General features: G+C 42.4%; 1 protein-coding gene across 2 annotated transcripts in view; it reads left to right on the top strand.

The window, feature by feature from the left end:
• Positions 1–13,882, top strand: part of LOC132888126 (transcription initiation factor TFIID subunit 4-like) — a 275,470-nt gene that overhangs the window by 106,603 nt on the left and 154,985 nt on the right. The window lies entirely within an intron of this gene.

Here is a 13,882-nt window from a genome sequence, read left to right as displayed (position 1 = left end):
CATCTTTTCTCCCCTCTGGACCATCAAAAGCATATAAGAAACACACACGTTTTATGTAAACAATCAGAATGCAACAATATAAATTGATCCTCTTCATAAATGCACTATATCACAACTTACACCGACCAACTACCCGCTACATTGTTCACTCACACTACGTCACTTCCTGATTCCCAAACTACAGGGGAAGGAGCACGGAATGTGCATGCGTTAATCGCAAGTAAAAAAAAAATTGTGGCGTGAAAAAGAATTTGCATTAACGCATTATCATCACAAACTTCGACAGCCAGTAATTAGAATTAATTGTTCAGTAGTCACGGTGCGTAGTCAAGAAAGTAAGTCATATAGGAGTATGTTTTGTCCTGTTGACAGGCCCCAGGAGTTTAAATAGTTAACACTCAAAAGATGAATGAAATTTTCTTTTCTTTTGCACAACTAATCATCAAATCCCAAATTTAACAACACGCTGTCAGACTAATGATAAAAAAAAGGTAAGAGTGGGGGGCGTTGTGGCTCAGGTGGATAAGGCGCCATACCATAAATCCGGGGACCCGGGTTCGATTCCGGCCTGAGGTCATTTCCCGATCCCTCCCCGTCTCTCTCTCTCTCTCTCTCTCTCTCCCGCTCATTTCCTGTCTCTACACTGTCCTATCCAATAATAAAGGTGAAAAAAGCCCCCCAAAAAAATCTTTAAAAAAAAAGGTAAGAGTGAAGTGAGCAGTTATTTCAAAAAGAGTTGCAGGATGACCTGAAAGTAGCAGGATACTTTATTTCCTTTTTGGATATTTTTATTTCCTTGGCCTAAACTGGGTTTAGACTAAATACATAAAATTGGAACAGCTTTAAAACCGGGTGCATCTGAGTGTGTCCTTGATCAATATCTGCCCTTTTTGTTGTAAAGGCAGCCATAGGATGAAAGCAAAGACAGCATACAGTGCACAGATCTTTTTTTCATGATAAAACCCACAAATCCCACAGGAATCACTGCACAGGATAAACAAAAATAAAGCAAGATGTACTTCATCATCATCATCATCATCATCATCATTCCCCCAGGACCTGTTTGTCTCATTATATAAGAGAAGAAGACATCTTTTAGTCTAGTTGTGGTCATTTTTACGTGATATGTTATAGGAACAATCAGCGTCAAAAACTGACAGGTGTAAGGATCTGAGCGACTTTGATAAAGGCCAAATTGTGATGAATTGGTCAGAAACCTCTCCAAGGCTCATGGGCACCCAAGGCTCATTGATGCCCATCTGGTCCAACCCCACAGAAGAGCTGCTGTAGCACAAATTGCTGAAAAAGTTAATGCTCGCTAAGATCAAAAGGTATCAGAACACACAGTGTATCTCAGTTTGCGGCGTATGGGGTTGCATTGCCATGCTGACCCCTGTCCATCACCGAAAGCACCTACAATGGGCATGTGAGCATCAGAATTGGACTATGGAGCGATGGAAGAAGGTGGCCTGGTCTGATGAATCATGTTTTCTTTTACATCATGTGGACGGCTGAGTGTGTGCGTGTCGCTTACTTGGGGAAGAGATGGCACCACAGGGTTCCCCCGGGTTCTGAAAAATACTCTCCACTTTTTTCCTTGAAAAAAATCAAGTCAAAGAAGTATTCACTTTTTTGTAGTCTGTATTTTTTCTTAGTTACTGACCTGTCAAAGTTGATTAATACAAGTTTATACCAACCAAACTGGCACAAGTCAAATATTTGTACAGATACAGCTAGGCCTCTCCATTACAGATAAAATTTAGGCTCCACTCCAGCCTCTAATAAGAGAGACTTGATTTTGGGCACCCCGTGTAACATCAAGCTAAAATAAACCTCTTTAGTTTGAGCTTACTTAAGGATATTTTAGCATGGAATTATTCAAAAGAGGTATCAGGACTCCATTTAGCCTTTACTTCAACACAAAACTTGATTTACAACTAACACAGTTGAGAAGAATTTTGGAACAACCAACAGTGAAGGAATCCGAATTTCCCATTGATTTACGAACCGGATGCAGAATGACGTCGCGTTTTTCATCATATGTTTGCCACGGGAACTCAACATGCCATGCTGCCCGAAACAACATAGTTCCCTTCAGTTGCTTGTATTACTGACCTTTGTATTACTGACACTGTCCGATGTGCTCGGGGACGGTTGGGGCTCTGAGCGTGCCTCCCCCGTGGCTGTTTCAGCCCTTAAATCATCTTCAGTGCTTGAAGAAGCCCGCCCAAAAAACCTTCATCGGCTTGGACTGCGCCATTGTTCGGTTCACGCGGATATGATTACACCACCACACCAGGCCAATTAAGACGCACTGTGATTGGTCAAAAGCTTGGAGCTCATTTGGTCATTTATGTGTAGACCATTTTTATTGGTCACAAACACGTGCTCATTGTTTACACTCTGGCTTCCTGCCATCTCTTCACTGGGGTTGGATTTTGGCAAACTGAGTGATTTTGTGGAGGGATTTCTAGAAAAGTTGACTTACGATAATGATGACAAATACATTTGTCACTGTGATGACTGCTAGTAATTTTCTCTTCGTCACTGATGGATTATGTTTGTCAGTGATAAGTGTGACGAGCTCCAGCAGGAACCCTGGCACCAGGATGCACTATGGGAAGAAGGCAAGCTAGCAGAGGCAGTGTGATGCTCTGAGCAATGTTCTGCTGAGAATCCTTGGGTCCTGGCATTCATGTAGATCAGGGGTTTTCAAAGTGTGGGAGAGTCAGCCCCCCCCCCCAGAGAGCAAATAAACAACAGCGCCCCCCCCCCCCCCCCCCCCCCCCACAATTTTTGTTGTTGCTATACTTAATGTTCCATTCGTATTTTTAAAAAATGGTTGTTGTACACATTTTTTTTTTCTTTTTCACATTTTAAACATCTGTGCTTTTTAAAACATCTTGTTTTACACATTTTAAACCTCTCATAGCATCGTTAGCTAGCACCTCTTGGCAGACAACACACTGTGGCAGTGGAGCATCTTCAGATCCAGTCCATGAAAATCCAAACTTTAAATAATCGTGGTCAGACTTCCTTCTTTTTCCAGTCCCCCAGGATTCCGCGGGCCTTTTTTGTGATTGTTGCGGGCTAAAATGTCTGTTGCGGGCGGGGGGTTCCAAAAAAATTGTGATGAAAGTTGCGGTGTTTTTTAGGTTTTTGTTGCGATTACATTGCGGGAGGAAGTGAAAGTTGCGAGAAATTGTTGCGATTTTCTCTTTTTGTGATTAAAATTGAGTGATATGTTAAATATTAAGTTATTACTGAAAAACTATTGATTAAAAAACAAAGACACTGAGAAATGGTCCTATAAACAACTTTACCAATATAAAAGATTACCAGGACTACAGAAATGCAGAAAAATAGGCTTTACTTATCCAAATGCACCTGTTGGTTCAAAAGTTAAAGTGCAGAGAACCTCACAGCACAACATGAAGTTACCTTAAATATAATATAAATGCCTCAGCTTTCATGTAAGAAAAAAAAACTATTAATACTAGTACTGTGTGCAGGCAGTCTCTCCTGAAGACTAAATTAAACAATAATTATAAACTAATAAAATAAATGGCTCAGGCTTCATAGAAGAAAAAAAAACAATTTGAACAGAATCTCACAGTATGATGCTGAAGCTGCCTAAACAATGGAAAATAAAATACCATTTTGGCAAAAATGTTGGCATCCATTACTTTCTTGTATTAAGTAAAAAAAAAAAAAAATAAAGTGCACACAGTGCTTCACTGTAAACATCACACACTTTCAGTAACAGAATTTAAGCCTACATAAACATTGACTCGCACATCATGCAGTGTTGCCAGATACTGCTGACGTTTTCCAGTCCAAAATATGTTCAAAACCCGCCAAAATGCACTTAAAACCACTCTGGCAACACTGCGCGCATGCTGCTTCTCTTGAACGTAAACACGGAAGTAAGGCGGAAGGTAGTTTGTCGATGTCACCTCAAGACGATGCCAACAATTGGTCAAATTTGCGGTAAAGTTGCGGTGATTGGATATAATTGTAACACCGCCCTGAATTTGCGGGGATTGGTTGAATTTGCGCTGAAGTTGCAAATCGCAACATCCTGGAGGCTCTGGGTTTTTTTGCTTGGCCCAGACTTTGTCTCCTCACTCACTGTAGCTTTAGGTACTAAAAATCGATCCATTTTGTCTCTGGTAAAGGCTCCTCACGTTGCGCCCCCCCCCCTCCCCCCGAAGAACTCTGGCGCCCCCCAGGGGGGCGCGCCCCACACTTTGAAAAGCCCTGATGTAGATGTTACTTTGACACATATCACCTACCTAAACATTGCTGCAGAGCTCAAGTTCTTAAGGACAAAACTATTAAACTACTCTTGAATTGAGAAAGCTACACAGCCATAGTAAAAACCTTAAACATCCCCGTCACTACATTTGGTTCAGTCATATGCAGTTGGAAAATTCATAGAGCCACAATTAATCATCCCTGGACAGGTTTCAGAGTGCGCTCTCAGATATGATAAGGAAGGTAAGAAAGAAGCCGGCGATTTCTTGAAAAGAGTTGCAGGACGACCTGAAACCAGCAGTTACACAAAGAATAATAAGCAATGAACTGCACCACAATCTGCACTGTTCCTGCCCCTCATACAAAACTCCTCTGCTTAAAAAAGGAAGTGCAGAAACATGCATCTATTGCCGCTTTTCCACTACCAACGCGGCTGAGTTGGGCTGAGCCGTGCCATGCTGAGTTGGGCTGAGTCGAGCTGAGTTGGGCTGTTGGAGTTGCATTTCGACTACAACCGTGCTGAATCGTGCTGGCTGGAAGTGAGTGGACACATTGGGTGGAGTTAGCGAAAGTGGGTGGACGTCACGTGATGTCGTTAGGCGGCGCAAACAGTGACATCAGTGACCTTTTAAGCGGTAGTCTCACGACCCGGATAGTAAACAATAAACATGGAGGACATGGAGTCGTTAGTGTTGCTGGTCTTGGTGCTGTGGCTTGTTGTCACCGACAACGCGGACAGATACTGGCAAGAGCGTATAGATGAGGCGAGGCGCATAAGGCTTCAGAAATTCTCGTAATTCGTAATTCTTCTTCTTCCGTGTTTACGGTGTTTACAGATCCCAGCGTGCTCGCGGGGCGTGTGTGGGCGTGTGAGGACACTCCTCCTCACCAATCAGTGCACAGAGGAGTGTCTCCTCACGCCCCAGCCCCACTTGGCTCGTTTTGGCTCGCTTCAGCCCCACTCCAAAACCGTGCGAGTTTTGGGTGCTGAGTAAGGCTGAAGCGAGCCGAGTCGTGCTGCTCTGAGGTAGTCGAAACGCGAGCCGTGTCGGGCTGAAGTGAGCTGAAAAAGGGTAGTGGAAAAGGGCCATAAATGCATTTAGACAAATCAGAACCCTTTTTGATACACAAGATTAAACAAGAATATAATTTTTGGGGAATAATTCATCTTATCACGTTTGGAGAAAGAAGGGCTGCTTCTCTGCAAGTTAGTAACAAGTTAGCACTCATAAAATAAAGTGACCCATCTTTTGAATAGCTGTCGAGGTACAATTAACAGTTATTCCACGAAATCGAGTTGTACATGAGCTGATAGCTGATGAGGCACGTAGCACCGAGTTGGCTATAAGCCGTGTACATTACCGTTCAAAAGTTTGGGGTCACTTTGAAATGTCCTTATTTTTGAAAGAAAAGCACTGTTCTTTTCAATGAAGATCACTTTAAACTAATCAGAAATGCACTCTATACATTGCTAATGTGGTAAATGACTATTCTAGCTGCAAATGTCTGGTTTTTGGTGCAATATCTCCATAGGTGTATAGAGGCCCATTTCCAGCAACTCTCACTCCAGTGTTCTAATGGTACAATGTGTTTGCTCATTGCCTCAGAAGGCTAATGGATGATTAGAAAACCCTTGTACAATCATGTTAGCACAGCTGAAAACAGTTGAGCTCTTTAGAGAAGCTATAAAACTGACCTTCCTTTGAGCAGATTGAGTTTCTGGAGCATCACATTTGTGGGGTCGATTAAATGCTCAAAATGGCCAGAAAAATGTCTCGACTATATTTTCTATTCATTTTACAACTTATGGTGGGAAATAAAAGTGTGACTTTTCATGGAAAACACAAAATTGTCTGGGTGACCCCAAACTTTTGAACGGTAGTGTATAACGAGATTTGAGTGGAATAACGGTTTTATTCTGTCCACATTCACTGGCTTTTGATAAACAGAGCACTTTTATTTTTTGCAAATTCGACAAATAAAAACTACGCAAAATCTCATCTCATCTCATTATCTCTAGCCGCTTTATCCTTCTACAGGGTCTCAGGCAAGCTGGAGCCTATCCCAGCTGACTACGGGCGAAAGGCGGGGTACACCCTGGACAAGTCGCCAGGTCATCACAGGGCTGACACAGACACAGACAACCATTCACACTCACATTCACACCTACGGTCAATTTAGAGTCACCAGTTAACCTAACCTGCATGTCTTTGGACTGTGGGGGAAACCGGAGCACCCGGAGGAAACCCACGCGGACACGGGGAGAACATGCAAACTCCGCACAGAAAGGCCCTCGCCGGCTCCGGGGCTCGAACCCAGGACCTTCTTGCTGTGAGGCGACAGCGCTAACCACTACACCACCGTGCCGCCCACTACGCAAAATGTCCGACAAAATAATTTACGCTTAGAATGTAAACAAACCGGCGAAATGACACTCGCAGTTTGTGAAAAATGCGAAAATAATTATTCTTGAAAACTAAAAAAAAAAAAAAGATACGTTCTTACCATCAAATACTTTCATTCCATATTTTGTTCCTTTTTTTTTGTATTTTTTGTATTTTTTTGTATGTGTTTTCGAGTAGAGTGTTTATTTCGATTGCTCCTATCCAGTGAACATGGAGAAAATAATGAGTGTTTTATTGACATTCTGGCTGAATTTGTAGAATTATGCCACTTTGTTTGTATTTAAAAAAAACATGAAAAATATAGTTTGCGAGCGTGTTAGAGACTAATGAGTGTATGTGGGCTAGACTTTACACACACACACTTCATTTGTGTCCTTGCTTTCTGCTGTCTCGCTCTCATTGCTCAGCTGTCTGACCTCTTAAACGTGAACCAGCTAAAATAATCCCCCCTTCACTGTCCCTTTAAAATATGACTCAAGTCGGAGACACTTCTCTCAGCCTAGTAGCGACCAGAACGTGAACCTCCTGATATATTTAAAGCCAATTAGAGAGAAATCTCTCTCTCTCTCCCTCTCTCTGTAAGGATGAGTAATGACAAAATCTGTGCCTCTGAGCACCTCAGGGCAGTTAAAAAAAGAAATCATAAACACAAGAGAGAGCGAGACGAGGGACCTTGATAGAGATCGAGTGCAATTAGAGGAATTCACACAGTTCACCTTCTTTTAACTAGGATCAGACTCGTACTAGCAGCGGACCAATTAATGTCAAACATACGTAAGATTTAGAAAGAAAGGAAGAAAACCACAACAGACAAGTAGCAGCATTCAAAGTGTTCTCATGGTCCAAGTAAAGAAAATTTAAGCAAGGAAGAAATTTGTATATGGGAACTGAGAAACATGTGCAACCTTTTTACTTTATTGAAGAAAATCTGCACAATATGACAGGGTTCTTTACTGAGGTGTCGGAAAACTCGATGTTGGGATTTTGTATTTAAGCTTTAAAATTGTATAAAATGTTAATTTTCAGCACATCCTGAAATGTGCATCAGTCAGTGCGTTTACATGCACATCCAAATCGAGCTACTGTCGGTAATCGAGCTAAGGGTCCCAGCAGGGGTGCCGGAGAAATCCAATCCTACATGCACACAAGGAAATCAAGCTATTGTGTGAGGTACATTGTGCACCCGAGCCACAGGTGGCGCTACACGCCCCATCGTGTTGGTACACTTCCAGTTGTCGTCATGAAGAAGAGTATAAACAAAGTTATCAGTTCCGTGTTCACAAGAAGAACGACGATGAGGACAGCAACATCGAGAGATGTTGTTCCTCCTGACCTCTTCTGCTGCTCGCTACTACTACTGTTGTCATGCCGACCGAGGCTGTTGTGTTTCCCGCTTGTGGTCTCGTCACTCGTCACTTCCGGAAGGGGCAGTGCTGAAGTAAGTAGCTCGACTACGTAGCTCGATAGGGTTTACATGCACTAAGTAGCTCGGCTACAATCGCATAATCTAGGTCACGTAGCTCGATTACGAGAAATCCAGTTCGGTTCGATTTCAGCCGAGCTAAGGTGTTTCCATGGCATTTAGAACTTCGATTTCAGTCGAGCTACGGCAGAAATTCGATTTTCTCTATGTGCATGTAAACGCACTGAATGAATTAACATTAAACAGAGAATAGACCTCCTCCAAGGCCAAAGGTTGTATCTCGTAATGTTGGCGAAGGTGAAACTAAATCCGTTGATCTTCCCCGTGACTTGGATCCACTTCAGAATGTAATTGGTTCTTCCTTAGCCCATGATACTCCCTTCCACCAAGTTTCATGGAAATCGGGTCAGTAGTTCTTGTGCAATCCTTCTTGAAGGCAGACAGACAAACAACCTGCACTGAAAACATAACCTCCTTACCTATAGAGGTAACTATAGTCAGATTAAAAGTGTGTATCGGAATAAACAGAACATTGTTAGTGTTGGAAAATTGTTGTGTAATAAAAGTAATCAGTGTTGTGGTGATGCGAGCTGACTATCACACTGTACAGCTTTGACTTCAAAACGACCCATGCACACACTCCGGTGGTTGATGTAATACAGATAGGTCACGGACTATGGAAATATAATAAAAAAAGGATACAAAATATGGCGGGGCGGCACGGTGGTGTAGTGGTTAGCGCTGTCACCTCACAGCAAGAAGGTCCGGGTTCGAGCCCCGTGGCCGGCGAGGGCCTTTCTGTGTGGAGTTTGCATGTTCTCCCCGTGTCCGCGTGGGTTTCCTCCGGGTGCTCCGGTTTCCCCCACAGTCCAAAGACATGCAGGTTAGGTTAACTGGTGACTCTAAATTGACCGCGAGTGTGAATGTGAGTGTGAATGGTTGTCTGTGTCTATGTGTCAGCCCTGTGATGACCTGGCGACTTGTCCAGGGTGTACCCCGCCTTTCGCCCGTAGTCAGCTGGGATAGGCTCCAGCTTGCCTGCGACCCTGTAGAACAGGATAAAGCGGCTACAGATAACGAGATGAGATGAGACAAAATACAGAGTGGTTACGGATTTTAATACGGATGCATCACAGATGCTAATAATTTATGGATTGGTTACCGATTTCATACGGATGATGCATCACGGATAAAAAAATTAAGAAGTCTAAAACAAATGTTTAGACTTCCATAGTTCATTAGACTTCCATAGTTCATAATTAAAATAGCTTACCTGCATATATCTCATCTCATTATCTGTAGCCGCTTTATCCTGTTCTACAGGGTCGCAGGCAAGCTGGAGCCTATCCCAGCTGACTACGGGCGAAAGGTGGGGTACACCCTGGACAAGTCGCCAGGTCATCACAGGGCTGCACATAGACACAGACAACCATTCACACTCACATTCACACCTACGGTCAATTTAGAGTCACCAGTTAACCTAACCTGCATGTCTTTGGACTGTGGGGGAAACCGGAGCACCCGGAGGAAACCCACGCGGACACGGGGAGAACATGCAAACTCCACACAGAAAGGCCCTCGCCGGCCACGGGGCTCGAACCCGGACCTTCTTGCTGTGAGGCGACAGCACTAACCACTACACCACCGTGCCGCCTACCTGTATGTATATATATATATATATATATATATATATATATATAAAATGTATATGTATGTATGTTTATTAATTTACGATTGATATTTCATGAGAAAAGCACATATCCGTGAATAAAAGAACCGTGCTTTTTTATGTTATATTTTTTATTTTCCTTGAATCCGTATTCCGTGACTTCATGATGCAACAAGGATGTACGAAGATGCCCCGGGGAAACTGGCACATGCTCAGACAACGTCACATGTAAACAATTACCCGATTGGTCAGATGTTTATTGGATCAGGTCCAGGCCTGGAAAAATGGCTCCAGAAGCAATCTCAGCGATACAGATAAACCCAGGCCTGGGCTAGAGGGATTATCGGTCTGGTGTGAGCATCGATTACATAAACTGCAGGGGACTGATTTATTTATAGTTATCGTTATAGTTGTAGTTATAGTTATCGGTATTGCGGGACCGGGCCTTAATAGCATGTCCTGAAGTGTTTTATTCCTCTTAAACCAGGACTCAGTCAGTACGTGTCCCTGGTTTAGTAGTTACCTCGTCCGGACGGATGCTGCGTTCATGTGCTATGGGAAGATGATATTTTCCAGTTGGGAAGTGGTATTTACCAGTGTGTTGTATTCACATGCTTTTGTTGTTGTTGACAAATTAAAGATGGTGGACCAGATTCAGAATCAGGCCTGTTATTTGGCTAAAACAATTATACATTGCCTTGTTCATCAGCTGCAGCAGGAATATGAGTTATCAAAAATCAAAAGTTAAATAATGCTGAATATTTCCTGATCATGACAAGTAGAGATTTTCTTAACACATTGAATGCCACGCAGTTTTTGGAAATTTGGCTGTAGCCACAATGAGAGTAGCCAGTATCTAGATCATTGTTGGCGTTCTTTGGACAGCCACAGAATATTTTGTATTAGGCTATAATATGCATATTATAATAATATAATATACATAACATGACTCGTTTAAAAGGTGAGAGTCAGCTTTCCGTAGGTGAAAACCACTTCTTTCTTGGTTCATAAGCTAGTCTTGTACCGCTCGCCGCCATGTTGAAAAGGTTAAAGTTCATCTCATCTCGGCAACTCGTGTATCAGAATTTTCTACGAGTTGCCCAGTGGAAAATACCACAAGAGGGGGCGTTCTTGTGTGCTTTCCATGTCGGCGTTTGGTATTTACCATAATTCCCATAGCACATGAACGCACCAGGGGTCCACCAAGGGGCGGGGTATTGTTTTCGGTGGGGTTTCTTTGTTTTTTTGTTCGCAACATTATGGGAAAACGGCTGGACCAATCTTCATGAAATTTTCAGGACAGATGGGCATTGGTCTCAAATAGAACCTTCAACATTTTGAGGGTCATCCAGTCAGGGTCAAGGTCACCAAAAAAGTCAACATCATTTTTTTTTTCATGATATCTTCCTTCATATTCATCATATTTACTTCAAACCAATTCCAGAAATGTTCATCTTTAAATTCTGCTTCCATTGACATGCTGCATGATGGGGTATCTCTCATAGTTTGTTTGTTTGTGTGTCTGTCTGTTAACAATCTAGCGTCTGGACGGTTGCACCGATTGACTTCAAATTTTCAGAGTAGGTGGGCAATGGTCCGTAGGTTACCTGATTAAATTTTGGGGGTAATCGGGTCAAGGTGAAGGTCAAGGTCACCAGAAAGGTCAACCTTTTGGTCAAAATAACACTCTTCATTATAACTCAGAAACGGTTCTTGATAGACAAATGTTTACTATTATGAGCATATAGGAACTCCCATATGGCCTTTCATTTGGCACCATGATCTTTGACCTTGAAAGGTCAAACTCAAGGTCACGGATTTTCAGAGGGCTGTAACTTGAAAACAGTTGCTGATAGCCAGATATTTACCATTATCAACTTATAGGAAGTGCCGTATGGGCTTTCATTTGGCACCATGATCTTTGACCTTGAATGGCTTTGAAATGTCATGGATTTTCATAGGACTATAACCTGACAGCTGATGATTGAGAACCATGTTGGCATGTCTTGGTATGCGTCTTTTTTTTTTTGATTTTGCTTTCTTTTGTATATATAGTTTATTATGGTGGAAAGTGACGTTTGATTAGCGGTGGTATAGACCCCTTCGCATGTTTGTAAACAAACCGACCATTGCCAGGATGCGCGCGCAGCCTGGACCCAGAAACAATGGCGCTGCCCATAGACCGGCATTATGAGCTGTCAGATTATGCAAAACAATTGTCATTACAAGATCAAGAATGCTACATAAATAAGTTAACTCTAACAAGTGGACATCGCCTACCGGATCCGCATTTAATTAAAGAGTGGACGGACGATGTTCGTAAGTTCCCTGGTATACAATGGCCAGATATATACTCGTACCTTATTGACAAGACTTCAGTGTACACCCACGAAAAACTTCGTGCCTACAAGTCTTTAGACGCATATGATTGTTATGTGCGGGCATGTACAACTTGATTAACAATGGGACATTCATATTCATTTTGTTTTAATCAAATTATGCCAGTGATGTGATGGCAATGTGGCTTTAGCTACAACAGCAAATCCCAACACTAAACAGCAATTTGCAGGAGGTGATGGCATGAAAGGAATGATAGTGTAAAGAGTGCAGCTAAGAGAAATCAGAGCTGCGTAAAAAGCGAGAGGCAGAGAGCAGAAATGAAACTGAACGGGGCGGGAGCTAGGTTAGAGCAGTCAACGTAAGTTGGCATTTAGAGTGAGGGCACACAATTTTACCTTTCCATCCTTGCTTTAAAATTGTGATTTTCGGCATACGCAAATAATGATGGCACAAAATCTGGACTGCTTGAGTCAAGCGAGAGCTCTCCTACAAACAAAACTGCATGCAAAGCTAAGTTAACATGCTAACAATATTCATTACATTGTGTAACTATGACCCAGCTAATCAGACAAACGTTACCAAAGTATTTTGCTACATCAATAAACGAAGACTAGAAAGAATAAAAACGAAAGATTTAATAAATAGCCTGATCTTACCTGTGATGAAGTGGGCGCTGCAAACCTGCGCATTTTTGATGGTGCTTTCATCCCAGTCTACACGTTTGATGGCTTGTAGCCATAAACGTCAGCGATTTTTATATATTTTTTTGGAATGGGTGAGATCCTGCTGGAATTCTGAACATTTTAACCCCGTCACTGCTACGATTCTGACACCCGAAAACACAACAACTAGGCATTTCTGAGTCTTTTTTGGGTCCAGGCTGCGCGCGCAATTTCCGCTTACATATGAATGACGTTTACTGCGAAGGGGTCTATAGAGGGTTAGGATTTGATAAGTTATTTACTTCTTCCTAATCCTTTCCGAACATTATTATGTTATTGCCTTGTGGCTACGCTATTCTGTTTATGACGATGTTTTGATGATTACATTTTTTATTTTTTGTTTGTTTTATATCTTTACTGTTCGGAATCAATCAATCAATCAATCAATCAATCAATCAATCAATCAATCAATCAATCAGCTATTACCAATATCAACATGTAGGTGTAAAATACAGTAAGTGCTCCCGGGTGAGGTTTGTTTTGCTTGGCAACACTTGTTACTATAGAAATGATCATTTTATTAATATAAAGCTGTCAGCTGAATTACAGCAGGAGCTCCTATCAAAGCCGGTGAGACAGAAAATTTAACTAACACTGTCCGACCAATCAGATTTAAGAATTCGGTCATGTTTTGGAGTAGCTCACGTGTTTCGTGGTGAGTTGTTTATATCATTCACTGGGTTAGGAAGTGTGTTTTGACTGAACCGGTGTGATTGTCAAAGTATGAATGTGTGCGTTATGTCTGAGAAAGAGAACGACTTCAGAGACGCGACGATTTAGTCCTAATCTGCATACACATACTGGTGGTGTTAATTCCACAGCGCACACTGGTATAGGGACGTCACTCTGAACAAAAGAAGCTCTGTGTGTGCGCGCGTGTGGTGACCAGGTGTGTGCGCGCGCTGCGGATTTCTTAATACCATCTTTTGATGAGAATCAGCCGTCTATTGTGTAGTTATGGGCATAATCGGAGCGGGTTGGAGAGCAACGCCGGCGGTGTAGGCACCGTTGTGAACACACACACACACACTGTCCTTGACACCTCGTCTGTGGCCCATTTCAGCTC

The sequence above is a fragment of the Neoarius graeffei genome, chromosome 6, assembly GCF_027579695.1.
Source record: "Neoarius graeffei isolate fNeoGra1 chromosome 6, fNeoGra1.pri, whole genome shotgun sequence".
In the NCBI taxonomy this organism is placed as follows: domain Eukaryota; kingdom Metazoa; phylum Chordata; class Actinopteri; order Siluriformes; family Ariidae; genus Neoarius; species Neoarius graeffei.
This window is presented reverse-complemented; position numbering and strand designations above follow the sequence as displayed.